A 13455-nucleotide genomic window follows, 5' to 3' on the forward strand; every position below is an offset into this window, starting at 1 on the left:
GGGATACAGTCCATGGGATTTCAAAGAGTTGGACATGACTGAGTGACTAACTCTACACTCCTAAAGACGTATCAATACTTTTGCACAGTGTCACTTTCCTTGGGTTTTCATTCATGATGTGTTTTCTTAGGACTCACTAAGTCTCCCAGTGGAATTAGGAGTGGTTTAAAGCAAAATTTTATTTATGATCTCAATATCTCCCTACTGACTATCTTTGCCATATTGATAGCCAGCAGCTTTCTTCTAGTTTCAAAAATTTACCATCTGCTGATGGTTTTTATTTCCTTCTTCCCCTACAATAAAATTCATTAGTAGTTAATGAGTTCCTACTGTTAAGTAGGGCTTTAGCCTTGCCTCAAAGATCTATAAGACATACCTAAGATAGCGTTTTATTTTTTAGAAAGCTTATAGTTAATGAGTTTTGGCTATAGGAACCTTGACAAACAGCGGCTTCTGTTTAAAAAAATAAAGAAAATGAATAAAACTAGAAGGAGATTAGAAAATGTTTTAAAATATCCTTCCCCCTGCCTTATTTTGTTTTTTTGAGGATCCCAGGAAAAAGTATGGTACTTTTAAAAAAGTAAATAAGCACTTTTTAAGAATAAAGACCATTTATTGCTAACTGACAGTTTAGACAAAGCCAACAAAGAAAAAAGATTATATTAAATAACAGGAAAATTTCCCAAGTGAGTTAAATTGCTGTCTCAGAATTCTTGGCTACAAACTAGACATTGGGTGAGGTCACAAAGAATTTAAGTGTCATTGATAAGAGATGCCATAACTATGGTATATGTCAAATAAAGCGTGAAGGTAGCACATCCTTACACAAGCCGAGAAAGTGGTGAGAGTGAATCCCAGGATTGTATTTTTGAACAGACACATACTCTGTTCCCATCCAGAATCCTGCCGTTCTGACATCAATAAAGACGTCTGAACATCTGAAGAAGCTGATAGAAAATGCTCGATAAATGTCAGTCGCTGTTCACTTATTAAGTTAGACTGATATAATTAAAACACTATTTTTAAACACAAAACCAGAAACTTGGCACCAGACTTTTACATGTGCCAGACACAGTTCTTCTAAGAGTTGGAGACACAGCACTGAATGAGAAATAGTGCTTCTTATCCTGTAGCACTTAAGACCCAGACAGGGAGACAGACACTCATCCAGTGTAAAGCATGTGCCAACAGGTTCAGTAGAGGGTACAGTGGGTGCAACCAAGGAGAGAGTACATACGGGTCTCGGGGTGTCTGTAAGAGTCTCCTTAGGAAGTAAGGTTTTAGTTTGGAGTTGAAATATCAGTTAAAGCTAGAGGCTAGATTGGGTGAAATATGGAGTCTAGGGATAGGATGGAGTAGGGGAAAATGTTGAGCAAATATGAGAGATAGGAATGGATTTCCTAAGACAGTAGATTCTATAAACTCCAGAATATAAGCATTAGAATATAGATCGGGTAGCTTTGATGAGCAGGAAGACCAATTACCAGAAGATGAAAGATCTAAGACCTAATGTCAACTTGCATACATACCAAAAGTCAGCTTAGGGATGTCTGCATCTCATAGCAGATTCTCCGAGCAAGAATACTGGAGTGGGTTGACAGGCCCTCCTTCAGGGAATCTTCCCAACCCAGGGATTGAACCCAGGTCTCCTGCATTGCAGATGATTTCTTCACCAACTGAGTCACCAGGGAAGCCCAACTTCTTGTCTTTCATCTGTAAAATGGTGGAAATGATATGGACCTTGCCTAGCTTATGGGATGACTGTGTGGATCATATTAATATATGAAAATTCTTCATAAGCAGTGAAGATATTTGATGATGAACCTTGTTGATTAGTACTTTACATGGAAAAGGAAACTACTTGGGAAAAATTGTTCCAAAACATAAATCCATTTTGTAAGATTTAAATCTAAGATTTATGAATTCCAATGAGCCACCCTCACATTAATAGTGAAGGGAACTCATGGCAATGATATAGAATAGTGGGGACTGTGGCAAAATGGAAAAGGCATGGCCTGTCTGAAAACTAAGACAATGCTTTGTTATCTAAAAATATGGCAATGCCAGGTCTTGTGATTTTAACTTTTAAAGATCTTCTGGTTATAAAGTTATTCAGATGTTTCTGTGAAACTAGTTGGTAACGTTCAAATATTCAACAATGATCCTTTGTGTAACAACCTTCTCCCTCTAACACACACACACACACACACACACACACACACACACACACACACACGAGAGCTGTGAATTCTGACCTATGGATTGCGACCTCAGGTTTAAATGAATAATGGAGAGTGGATGTATCTCTAATCATCTGAAATTACTGTCAATGGCATATAAATCAACTCCACACTTTGGTGCACAGGGCAAAATGTGTGTGTGTGTGTGTGTGTGTGTGTGTGTATGAGTCGCTCATTTGTCTCTGACTCTCTGTGACCCCATGGATTGTAGGCCACCAGCCTTCTCTGAATTCTCCAGGCAAGAACATTGGAGTGGCTTGCCGTTCCCTACTGTAGGGCATTGAGCCCAGATTTCCTCACTGCAGGCAGATTCTTCACCATCTGAACTACCAAGGAAGCCCACAGGGCAGAATACTAGGGTAGAATATCAAATGATGTAAATGGCGGTCTTTATGTTCCTTGTCACTAGATTCCTAGACATGTTGCTTACCCTTTCATTTTTTTCATGTCTGTAAAACCCATTGCAGCCTTCAGAGTCATATTTGCTCACTTTTATGTTAAATATGTCTCTCCCTTGCTCAAGATCTTTTAAGTATTTCCCACACAGGCATCAAACTCAAAACCTTCTTTCTCTTTCTCTTGCTTTGTGTTCCTTTTCACTCATACCACCTGATCCCTTCTTTCTGTTCTACTCTTTGCTCTCTACATCTTACTAAGAGCCAGCTCTGTCTTCTTCATGTACATTGAACCTTCTGAGCCCATTTTATTAACTGTCAGCTCTCAGAGTTCTTTAGAACCACAATACGCAATTGTGGAGCTTATAGTTATGTTTAATGAACTTCCAGAAATTTTCTTAAGCTGAACAAGAAATCTCAGTCTGGTTAATCATTTATTAGTATGTCCCTGTCTTACTAAACTATATTGTCTCAAGCCCAATGGAAATAGATGTCAATACCTGATTCAGAATGCACACACACACTCACTTAATTACTAGGTTTAGTCCAAATTTAAATGGCTGCATTTCCTAAAATATACTTCATACTTTACATTAGCATTAACATTATAATATTAAAATATTGTCCTAAAAGTATTATTAGCACAATAACTCTCATGTGTAATGGATGTAATATCAGAAAACCCCAGCTTTTATCTTTGGCTTTTATATTCCCATAAAAGGACTTTTGAGTATTATTGTGTGTCATTTTAGAAATATGAAGAAAAAGTTCTTAGACAGAATTACATTTGTCAAAAGTGGTCAGTTTTATTTATTCTTACATTTATTTTCACTATATCTTCGAGGTGGCTTCCCAGGTGGCGCTAGTGGTAAAGAACCTGCCTGCCAATACAAGAGACCCAAGAGACTTGGGTTATATTCTTGGGTCGGGAAGACCCCCTGGAGGAGGAAATGGCAACCCACTCCAGTATTCTTGCCTGGAGAATTCATGGACAGAGGAGCCTGGCGGGCTCCATGGGGTTGCACAGAGTCAGACGCGACTGAACATGCACGCACACACACATATTTTGGATACCCTAATACATATGGTTTCAGACTTCAGTTTGTTTTCTCTCTGGGATATGAAGGTAGGGAGGGTGAGAGCTTCACTTTCACTTGCTGCTATACTGAATTCTGTCCTTTGGGAACATAGCAAATGACCCTCGGACTGACTTACTAAGATTAGAGAAGGAAATGGTAAAGGAAGTAATATAAGAAGGATTACCTACTTGGAAACCTTGGCCACCACTGTTGGGAGAGCCTCTCATTCTGATTTTCATGTTATGTTCACTGTTATTTCACTTTGCTGTTGATGGCTTGTGAAAGATTTTAATTTAAAAATATTAGGTTCTCATTGTCTCTCTGAAGTTTATACTTTCAAATAGGCGAAATCTTGTCAGGTATGTGCAAATTATTTATAGGTGTCTAAAGCAAAACCAATCAAGGTAATGGTTTTCCTTAAGATACAAAGTGATTAGGAAAATATTAATACTTAATTCCTATTATTATGCTTATAGAATCACAGGTTAGGGTAGAAACAGTTCTGACTTAAGAATGCATAATGAGTGAGAACGCAAATCTTCTCAAATGAATGACTGCTTGCCAAGAATTCAGGCTTTGTCAAAAGTTTAAAGAAAAGTTGACAGCTACATAGGATAGTGTTTAGATTTCTTCTACTGTAATACAGCAAATACTTGGATATGACAACAAAGACTGAAAAGGTTTACAGTGGAAACTGAGATTCTCAACACTTGTCTTCTGCAGTAATGACTATTTCAGGCTTCTTACTGTGACTGCAGATGGTTCCTTTCATGAAAATCCTAACAATATATGGTAACAATGCCATGTATTACTAACTCTCATTCTTTTGACCCACCCACTAACAAAATGTACACACTTGCTCTTGCCTATTGATAATGGGTGGGTAATACACAGGTGGCTCCTGTTTTACTAGAATCACTTGTTTTTATTCTTCTAGAGATTTCAATATAATATAAAGAACAATTTCAGAAGTGGGCTTCAGTTTTGAGATCACTGCCATGGCAGTTTTTAAAATGAATTTAAGAAATATTCTACTTATATTGATTTAATTGCCAAAAAAAAGTTAAAAGTTTGATTTGTAAATTTTCTGACAGGACAGAAAGAAAGTATGTTCAGATCTGGGTACCTGAAAAGCAGTTTATTTTCTTATGCATTGTCAAGAGGATAAATACACAATGAATTTTATATATGAAGGTATGAACTATTTAAAACATTTATTGACTTCTGTATATATGAAGTCATTTTAATATTAAAAATTATTTTAACAAAAGAGACCATTATAGCTATTGTAAATACATTTAATGATAAATTATATTCTCAATATATAAAAATTAGATAAGTATACTGAAAAATATAAACATATATGACTATATAAGATTTTATAATTGACAGCAATATATTCATTATCAAGCAATCTTAATTGTACAAATATGCCCCATAAATATAGTTTATAAATGACTTAAAAATCTACTGTCTTTATAACATATTTACCTAATTTGTAAAAGTAATGTTTGTGTTTAACCTGGTAGACTTATTGAAATGAAAATAATGGTGAATTTCTTTACCTTACTGAATTCCTATCATTAATTTTCAGTGATTAATGTAAAATATATATGCATCAAAAATGTATTAATTTGATATTTACTGACTTCTTTCTATAACCGAGGCACACTGCTAAAGCTCTGAAGATACAGAGATGAGTGAGATAAATTCTCTGTCCTAAAAGACTTCATTGTCAAATCAGAATGACAGGAAAATGGAGACATTGCCACACCAGAAGTTAGAAACATTTATTGGTTTCAGTAACTCTGTGGGTAACTGAAAAAGGTTTTACCTAGAAAGATGAAATTCAAGCTGTTTACTGAAAGATACAGAATGAAGACATAGTGAGAAAAGCATTCTAGGCAGAGGAAAAAAGTAATACCTGCAAAGGAACCTCACAGTTACGGTGGGAATTTCAATATGGTGAAGCTTGGAGTGTATGTGGATGTGAAGGAAGAGAGGTAATGAATTAGAAAGATGTGATGAGGCCAGATGGCAATGAGCTTTGAATGCAAAGGAAAGGAATCTAAAATTTCTAATCTTGTAAAAAATAGTCAACCAAGGTATATGATTATATTTTTGTTTTTTAAACAGTCTTGTGGTTTGAAATGCTTTGTTGTTATTTTTCTAAGATGGTTTACTCTGTCACCATGGGAAAAAATGTGTTTACTGGCTAAAAGGAAAAACAAGAGGGAACATTACGGAAGATTTTATAAGCTTCTGGTGGTGGTTTAGTTGCTAAGTCATATCCAACTCTTTTAGCCCATGGAGTATAGCCTGCCAGGCTCCTCTGACCATGAGATATCCCAAGCAAGAACACTGGAGTAGGTTGCCATTTCCTTCTCCAATAATTTTCTAGCCTCCCCAAATAGTAAAAAAAACCTGATTTTAAACATAATTGTAAAATGAAAAAAAAAAAAAGATCAGATACAATAAACATTCCTGAGTTAGTATTAATAAATGTTAGTGAGTGAGACAGAGAGAGGGAATCTCTAAGGGAGGCGCTGAATGTCCAGGTTTAGACGATTTGATGGATGATAATGCCATTATGGTTAATACTGGATATAGGGAAATGTACTGGGGATAGGGAGGGAAATAAATACTGAATTTGAAATACTTGAAAGGAATCCGAGTAGAGGTCTCCAGAGATTAGCGTTGTGAGTGTGGAACTCAAAAGAGTTGTGACTATTCATTATTATTTGTGCCTTTTGAGGAAGGCAACTCTATCAGAGGATGTAGTGTTTATTTAGCAGTTGAGAGCCTTTCCCCCAAACCCCCAGTCAAAGGGAAGGGATGAAAGTATGGAAGAGTCCCGCAGCTAGAAATTTGGCAAACTAGCTCACATTTAAAAGATGAGTAGAATGGAAGTCTTCCCCGGTGGCTCAGTGGTAAAGAACCTGCCTGTCAATGCAGGAGATGCGGGTTCGATCCCTGAATCAGGAAAACCCCCTGGAAAAAGAAATGGCAACCCACTCCAGTATTCTCGTTTGGGAAATCACATGGACAGAAGAGCCTGGCAGGCCACAAACCATGGAGTCACAAAAGAGTCAGACACAACTTGTTAACTAAACAACAATAATGACAGAATGGAAGAGTCTGTCAAGGGAGACCGAATGAATCCAGCGAAGACTCAGGGGAAGAATGGATTTTGAGCAGAAGGGAATCTTATTGATGCCAGATTCCACTAAGCTGCCAATCAGTATGGAGATTAAGCATCAGCCTTTGATCAGGAATAATGAAATTTATGGTCATCTCAAAAGATTGAATTAGCAGGAATGTAAATCATATTATAAGGGGTGGAATAATAAATAGAACTTGAGAAAGTGAGTCAGTAAAGGCAGGCCACCTTCATTTTCTACACATTTGGTATTGAAGGAAAGGAGGGAAATAGAATGGTAGCTACCAGTACTGGTGGGATCAAAGGAAGGCTCTTGAAAAAGTAAGTGATTTGAGAACATTTTGCTGGGAGTGATGTTTGTAATGAAAGAGAAACAGAAGAGAAGCAGATTACCTAATGGAGCAACTCCTGGTGGAGATGGACGAGGATACAGTCCATCTGGAAAAGGGATCTTGGCAAAAGAACCTCTCTCCTCCCAGAGAGGAAGGAAGAAGCTTAAGATAATTGTCAGATGGTAAAAGGAAGAGGTTTCTACCTCTTTGGCTCTTTCATTCTTTAGAAGGTAGGAAGCAAGGTAGTCAGCTGACAGTTGACAAGAGAGGAAGAGTAGTAAAGATCTGTAACAGCCTGCCTGGAGGACCAGGACAGAGAGATGAGTAAGTAAGTGTAAGCAAAGGAGTTTTAAAGTTATCCCTTTGTAGTGGCATCAACCTGCCCAGTAGTGCAAGTTTTTTGAGTATCACTGAATAACATTGAGGCAGAAATAGAGCAGAGCTATTAGTTAAATCATCCTAAGTTAGAACTTGATCCAGGGGTATGAGAAGGACAGTAGGGCAAAATACTGAAGTCTGAAAGTGGTCATGTAATTATATAGCGAGGGAGAGACTAAATAATCAAGATTTGTAACATTGTTTCTATTTTGCTTCCATCTTGGCAGTTTTAGGCAGAAAAACTTAATTTATTCTAAGTCAGCTCTAAAAGAAGACAAATATTTAGACAGGGAATCAGCTTGCCTTCCCTTCTAGATTCATCATTGTGTAAGGCAGCATAAGTGGAGGAAACCTACACTCACTGGCTTAATGTTCTCGAGTTTTTGTAGTAAAATGGGTTCTTAGAAAGTTCATCATTTGACTAGGATTTTAACCAGGAGACCGTCGTTACTTTGTCTCAACAGCTATCTTTGTAATTGCCTGAATTCACACTTTCATTCTCGTTAGGAAGGGATAATAAAGACAAACCTTTAAGAAGGGATAATTATAAATTTATTTAGAATAATTCCATTGTGGAATACAGCTTTTATAGGAATAGAGTTATAGGAATTGTGGGAATAGAGTTTCTTCTGTTGGCGGTCGTAAGTCGAACCTTTAATTTCCTGTCTCAGAAATCTGTTGAAGTCTGCCTTCAAATAGAAAGAGCTTTGTCATTAGCACATTCTCTGCGGTGTGACAAAGTGGCCTGCACACTGGACTTGCTGGTCTGATTTCTGCTCTCAGCCACTTAAATCCAAATATGTTGCTTTCTATCTTAGGGCTACAATGTAATCAGCATAAAAATAACTGCTTTCCTCCAAGGTTCAGGCTGAGAGTCTGCAATTTAGGAGAAATCATCTTAAAATAAAATCCTCTTAGACAGACAATTAAGATGGTTTTACCTTCTCTTAGCACCTTTCCCTTTCTCCTGCCTCCCCCTTTTACTGAGTGAGGTCCGGATATTGCAGAAGCAAATACAGGTTGAATCAAACAACTCTTCCTTACCCGTCACTCCAATCCCCAGCACAAGTGCCCAGGCTTGATGTAGGTGCCTCTCCTCTCTGTTCTTAGTGCAACGTGATGCGTTCGCTTGTTCCTCTAGTCAACAGACATCTATTAGAGTGCCCTGTGATAGTCGTGTTTCTGGGTACCGATGACATCTGTGAACGTAAATGATTCTCTGTAATGCTATTTTTACCCCCACTGTGTTGAAAGTTTACATTCATATTTAGGTCTTACCCACTAGACTGAACCTACCTGAAGGGGAGGGATTAAACCTTATTTCTTCAAATCCGCATAATCTAGCACAGTGTTTGACACATAGTGGGTGACCAGAGCTCTGTTGAGTACATTAATTATATTGTGAATAGCTCAGCTGACATGAACTTGCCTACACTCTGAGACTTATAATGGAGGAAGCATATTTATAGAAGACTTGGATTAACTGTCTAGTAAGACATAGTGATCTGCCATGTTAGAATCAAAGACATACATTTAATTAATTTGATTTGTTTGGTGGCATCAGAAATGAAGCAACTTCATAATTTTGATGAAAGTTACAGTTGAACTATGAGAAATATTTTCTGAGAGTGACAACAAAATATGGAAGCATTAGAAAATCCTATTCATGAAAACCAGAGAGGGGCAAGTTAAACTCTGAGAGAAAATAAAACCTTTGATTTTCATCATTGCCATCTAATAGGTGATTTCTATGAGTCACTTATTCATTGTGTAATTGAAAAAGTCATAAATATGAATTGAATATTCACAAAATCTGTTGGAAATGAAGATGAAGCCATCATGTACTTTCATTTTCTAAGAAATTGAATTTTCAAGACAGTTGAAAGCCTTGGTATATTGTACAGTCATAATGCCATGATTCAAACAAGTGATTGTCTAGTTTGTCTCAATAGAGTCCTAGCCTATTTAAGGGGAACATTTTTACTAGATTGGCATTGTTTGAATTATTTGGTCAAAATCACCTTGATCTTTTGTCACTAGGGAGTTACCAAAAACCTGGTAAATGATGAAAACTTTTGTCATGCATGTTTACTCTATGTGACACCTACCAAAATGGTTAATTAAAAAAAAAATTCAATTTATTGCTAGCCTATTTTGACTTATTCCCACCAAACAAATAGATGTGCTGAATTTTTATGCACATTTTTTTATGCACATTTTTTTACATTGAATTTGGTAGTTGATTTGTGATTGCACAAACGGAATTTATTCACATGGAGTCCATGACTGGGATCTTGTTTCTCCTCTTGTAAACTTTTTTTTCTGCTTTCTACCTCTGTCAACTTCTTCAGTCATAAAGACTGAAAATTCAAATTCTGACATAAATGTCAAATTTGAAATTTCTTTTATTATTTTGATCTCTAACTGAAACTCTAGAGCAGAGAAGGAAAGTTATCTTAATAAGAATTGTTTTCTACTGAGAACATGTAATAAACTTTTTGGTAAATCATACTTCTCATTATCAGGAATATACAAATTATTCTAGAAGGTCTCTCTTTAGAAATCCTTTGCCATTTTTCCCTTTCATATTCTTTCAATTTTCCAAAGAAGAAGAGCATGAAATAGTGAAAATGTATCGGACTTGGCCCGAGGTACCTAAATTTGAATCTCACCCTGAAATTTTCTTATAGTGTAAGCCAGGGCAAGTTGCCTCAGTTGTCTCATGTATAAAATGATGAGTGTCATTTTGAAAAGTAAATGTAATAAGTAATTATAGCAGGACTAAAAGTGGGATGAGTAACCTATAAAAGGGGGCTTCCCCATGGCTCAGTGGTAAAGAATCGCCTGTGATGTGGAAGGCCTGTGTTCGATCCCTGGGTTGGGAAGATCCTCTGGAGGAGGGCCTGGCAACCCACTCCAGTATTCTTGCCTGGAGAATCCCATGGACAGAGGAGCCTGGCAGGCTACAGTCTATGGGGTCACAAAGAGTCAGACACGACTGAGCGACTACGCACAGCACATTTATAAATTGGAGTATCTCAGAAGACAATGCCATGAATTTTCTGTAACCGTGTGTATGGTAAATTGTGTGCTAAGAGAAATGGATGAAGAAACTAGATAACGTCCAGAGAAGAAACAGGTCAAAAGTAGTGACAGGTGACCCTAAGTATTTAGGGGGTTGATTCAAAGGATAGGCAACAGACTGACTTTACATTGTTCTGAATATGGGACTAGATGGGAGATTGGAATTGATGTGTACACACTCCTATGTGTATGAAATAGATAACTAATAAGAACCTGCTGTGTAGCACAGGGAACTCTACTCAAGATTCTGTAACGACCAACTGTTAAAAGAATCTAAAAAAGAATGAATATGTTATAACTGATTCACTTTGCCACACAGCAGAAACTAACCAACATTGTAAATCTACTCCAATTAAAAAAAAGGCGGGGGCGGGGGGGGACTAGAAGCAGGAGTGACAGCTCTTTAAAAAGGAGATTTCAGCTCAAGACGGGGAATATTCAAGGTAGATGAACCTAAAACCTATTTTACAGAGTGAAGTACATCAGAAAAAGAAATATCATATATTAACATATATATATGAAACCTAGAAAGATGGTGCGGATGAACCTACATGCTGGACAGCAATAGAGAAGCAGACACAGTGAAGAGACTTGTGGCCACAGTGGGGGAAGGGGACGGTGGGATGAACTGGGAGAGTAACATTGAAGCATGAATATTACCGTGTGTAAAATAGGCAGCAGTGGGTATTGGCTGAATGACAAGGAGCTCAAACCCGGTGCTCTGCGAAACCTTTGTCTACTATGCAGCAAAATGAATCATCTAGACGTGTACACGTGTGTATTCGTGTACATGTGTCAAGTCGCTTCAGTAGTGTCTGACTCTTTGCGACCCCATGGACTGTAGCCCACCAGGCTCCTCTGTCCATGGGATTCTCCAGACAAGAATACTGGAGTGGATGCCATGCCCTCCTCCAGGGAATCTCTCTGACACAGGGATCAAACCCACGTCTCTTCTCTTAATGCCTCCTGCATTGGCAGGCAGGCTCTGTACCACTAGCACCACATAGAAAGCCCCAGCTTATACATATATTCCCTCTCTTCAACTTCCTTCCTGTTCAGGTCACCACAGTACATTAAGTAGAGTTCCCTGCATTATACAGTATGTTCTCAGTTATCTATTTTAAACATATATGCTATACTTCAATTTTTAAAAAAGCCCCAGAGCCAGTGTATTTCCATTGAGAGTATATCTATAGGTTTCTTGTCTTTATGTTTTCACACAATTTTGCAACTCTAAAAGTATCTCTTTACCTGGTACATTTTATAGGTAAAGAAAAAGAAACTTTTCCTATTTATCAACCATGTTCAAGAAATGTTTTCCTGGTCTGTGATTTCACTTTTGTTTTTTAAAATGGCAACCCCTTGGAGATTCGCCTGTCTAAATCCATTTTCTTGTCAGGATTGGAGATGACAGGTTATTCTAATACCTAAATATTAATTTCTATGGCATATCTATGTATTTCATGGGCTAATCTTCTGTGAATTTTCTGGATTTCGATTAGCTTGTCCTAAACTCCTGGCAAGCTAAATTTCTCTAACAGTTTTCAATTCGTTGCATTAAATGCCTGTTCAGCCTTGGAAGATATATTGGGTTTTTTTTTTTTCTCAGCAAAGTGACAAATACCATTTTCATGACTATAATAGAGATTGATTACATTTTATGGCACACGGAGAGAATGCTGATCTTAGTGAGACAACCTTGGGGCTTACAAACATGAAAAAAATCATTTGAATTAATAATGAAGTTAATGAATTCATTGGTTGCAAATGAAGCAGAAGTGTTTGGCGGAAAAAAAAAAAGAAAAGTTCTGCAGCTGCACAAATACTAAGAAGAATTAAGACCAATTTCAATACTTGGAAGTGCTGGTTTTGTGAAACCTTTTTATTTATTTATTTTTGTGAAACCTTTTAAAAAAGTTAATAGTAATGGTTCTTAAACCCAAAGCTATGGCATTAACTCCTAGCATACCTGGGCAGTTTGTTTCTGATATGATTTATGTAACCTAAATTTAAAATGGAACCAGTTTCCTTTTTATCCTAATTTTCTCAATGGTTAGGCTTAAACTAGGACAAATGTTATTTTATTATTATTATTATTATGCCTTTCTGTATAAAACCTAAAAAGATATTTAAAAAACAAACAAAAACTATGCACATGTCATAAGCTTAATGCATCTAAAGGGTGTGTACTGTGTTTGTTGAGAACAAATAGAAATAGAGAACAAAGGTATGTATTTTAAGGTGTTGAAATAAGCGATGGTGGACTTGGAAAACACTGCTAAGAAAAGATTATCGAATTATTTTCTCTGAGAGAATCTTTAAAACAAGGACACCAGCTCCTGTTTGTTTAGGGACCATATCTGTTTATTCATCTTCCTCAGCTAGCATCGTACCAACCATCCTACCTAGCACATGGGAGGAGCAGAATAGTATTTGTTACATAAATAAACAAGTTACCCCAATAGCTACTGCTGCTGCTGTTTAATGGCTAAATTGTGTCCAAATCTTTGCAACCCCATGGACTGTAGTCCACCAGTCTCCTCTGTCCATAGGATTTCCCAGGCAAGAATACTGGAATGGGTTGCCAATTCCTCTCTAGGGGATCCTTGTGATCCGGGGGTCAAACCCAGGTGTCCTGCTTGGTAGACGTCTCTTGCTCAGCAGGCGGATTCTTTACCACTAATCCACCTGGGAAGCCCTCCCTGATGGCATAAAGAAATAAAAATCGTCATAGCAAACAATGTTTGTTGAGCTGCCAATATGTGCCTTTAGAGCTTTACCTATTTG

This window comes from Cervus canadensis, chromosome 21 (assembly GCF_019320065.1).
Source record: "Cervus canadensis isolate Bull #8, Minnesota chromosome 21, ASM1932006v1, whole genome shotgun sequence".
NCBI lineage: Eukaryota > Metazoa > Chordata > Mammalia > Artiodactyla > Cervidae > Cervus > Cervus canadensis.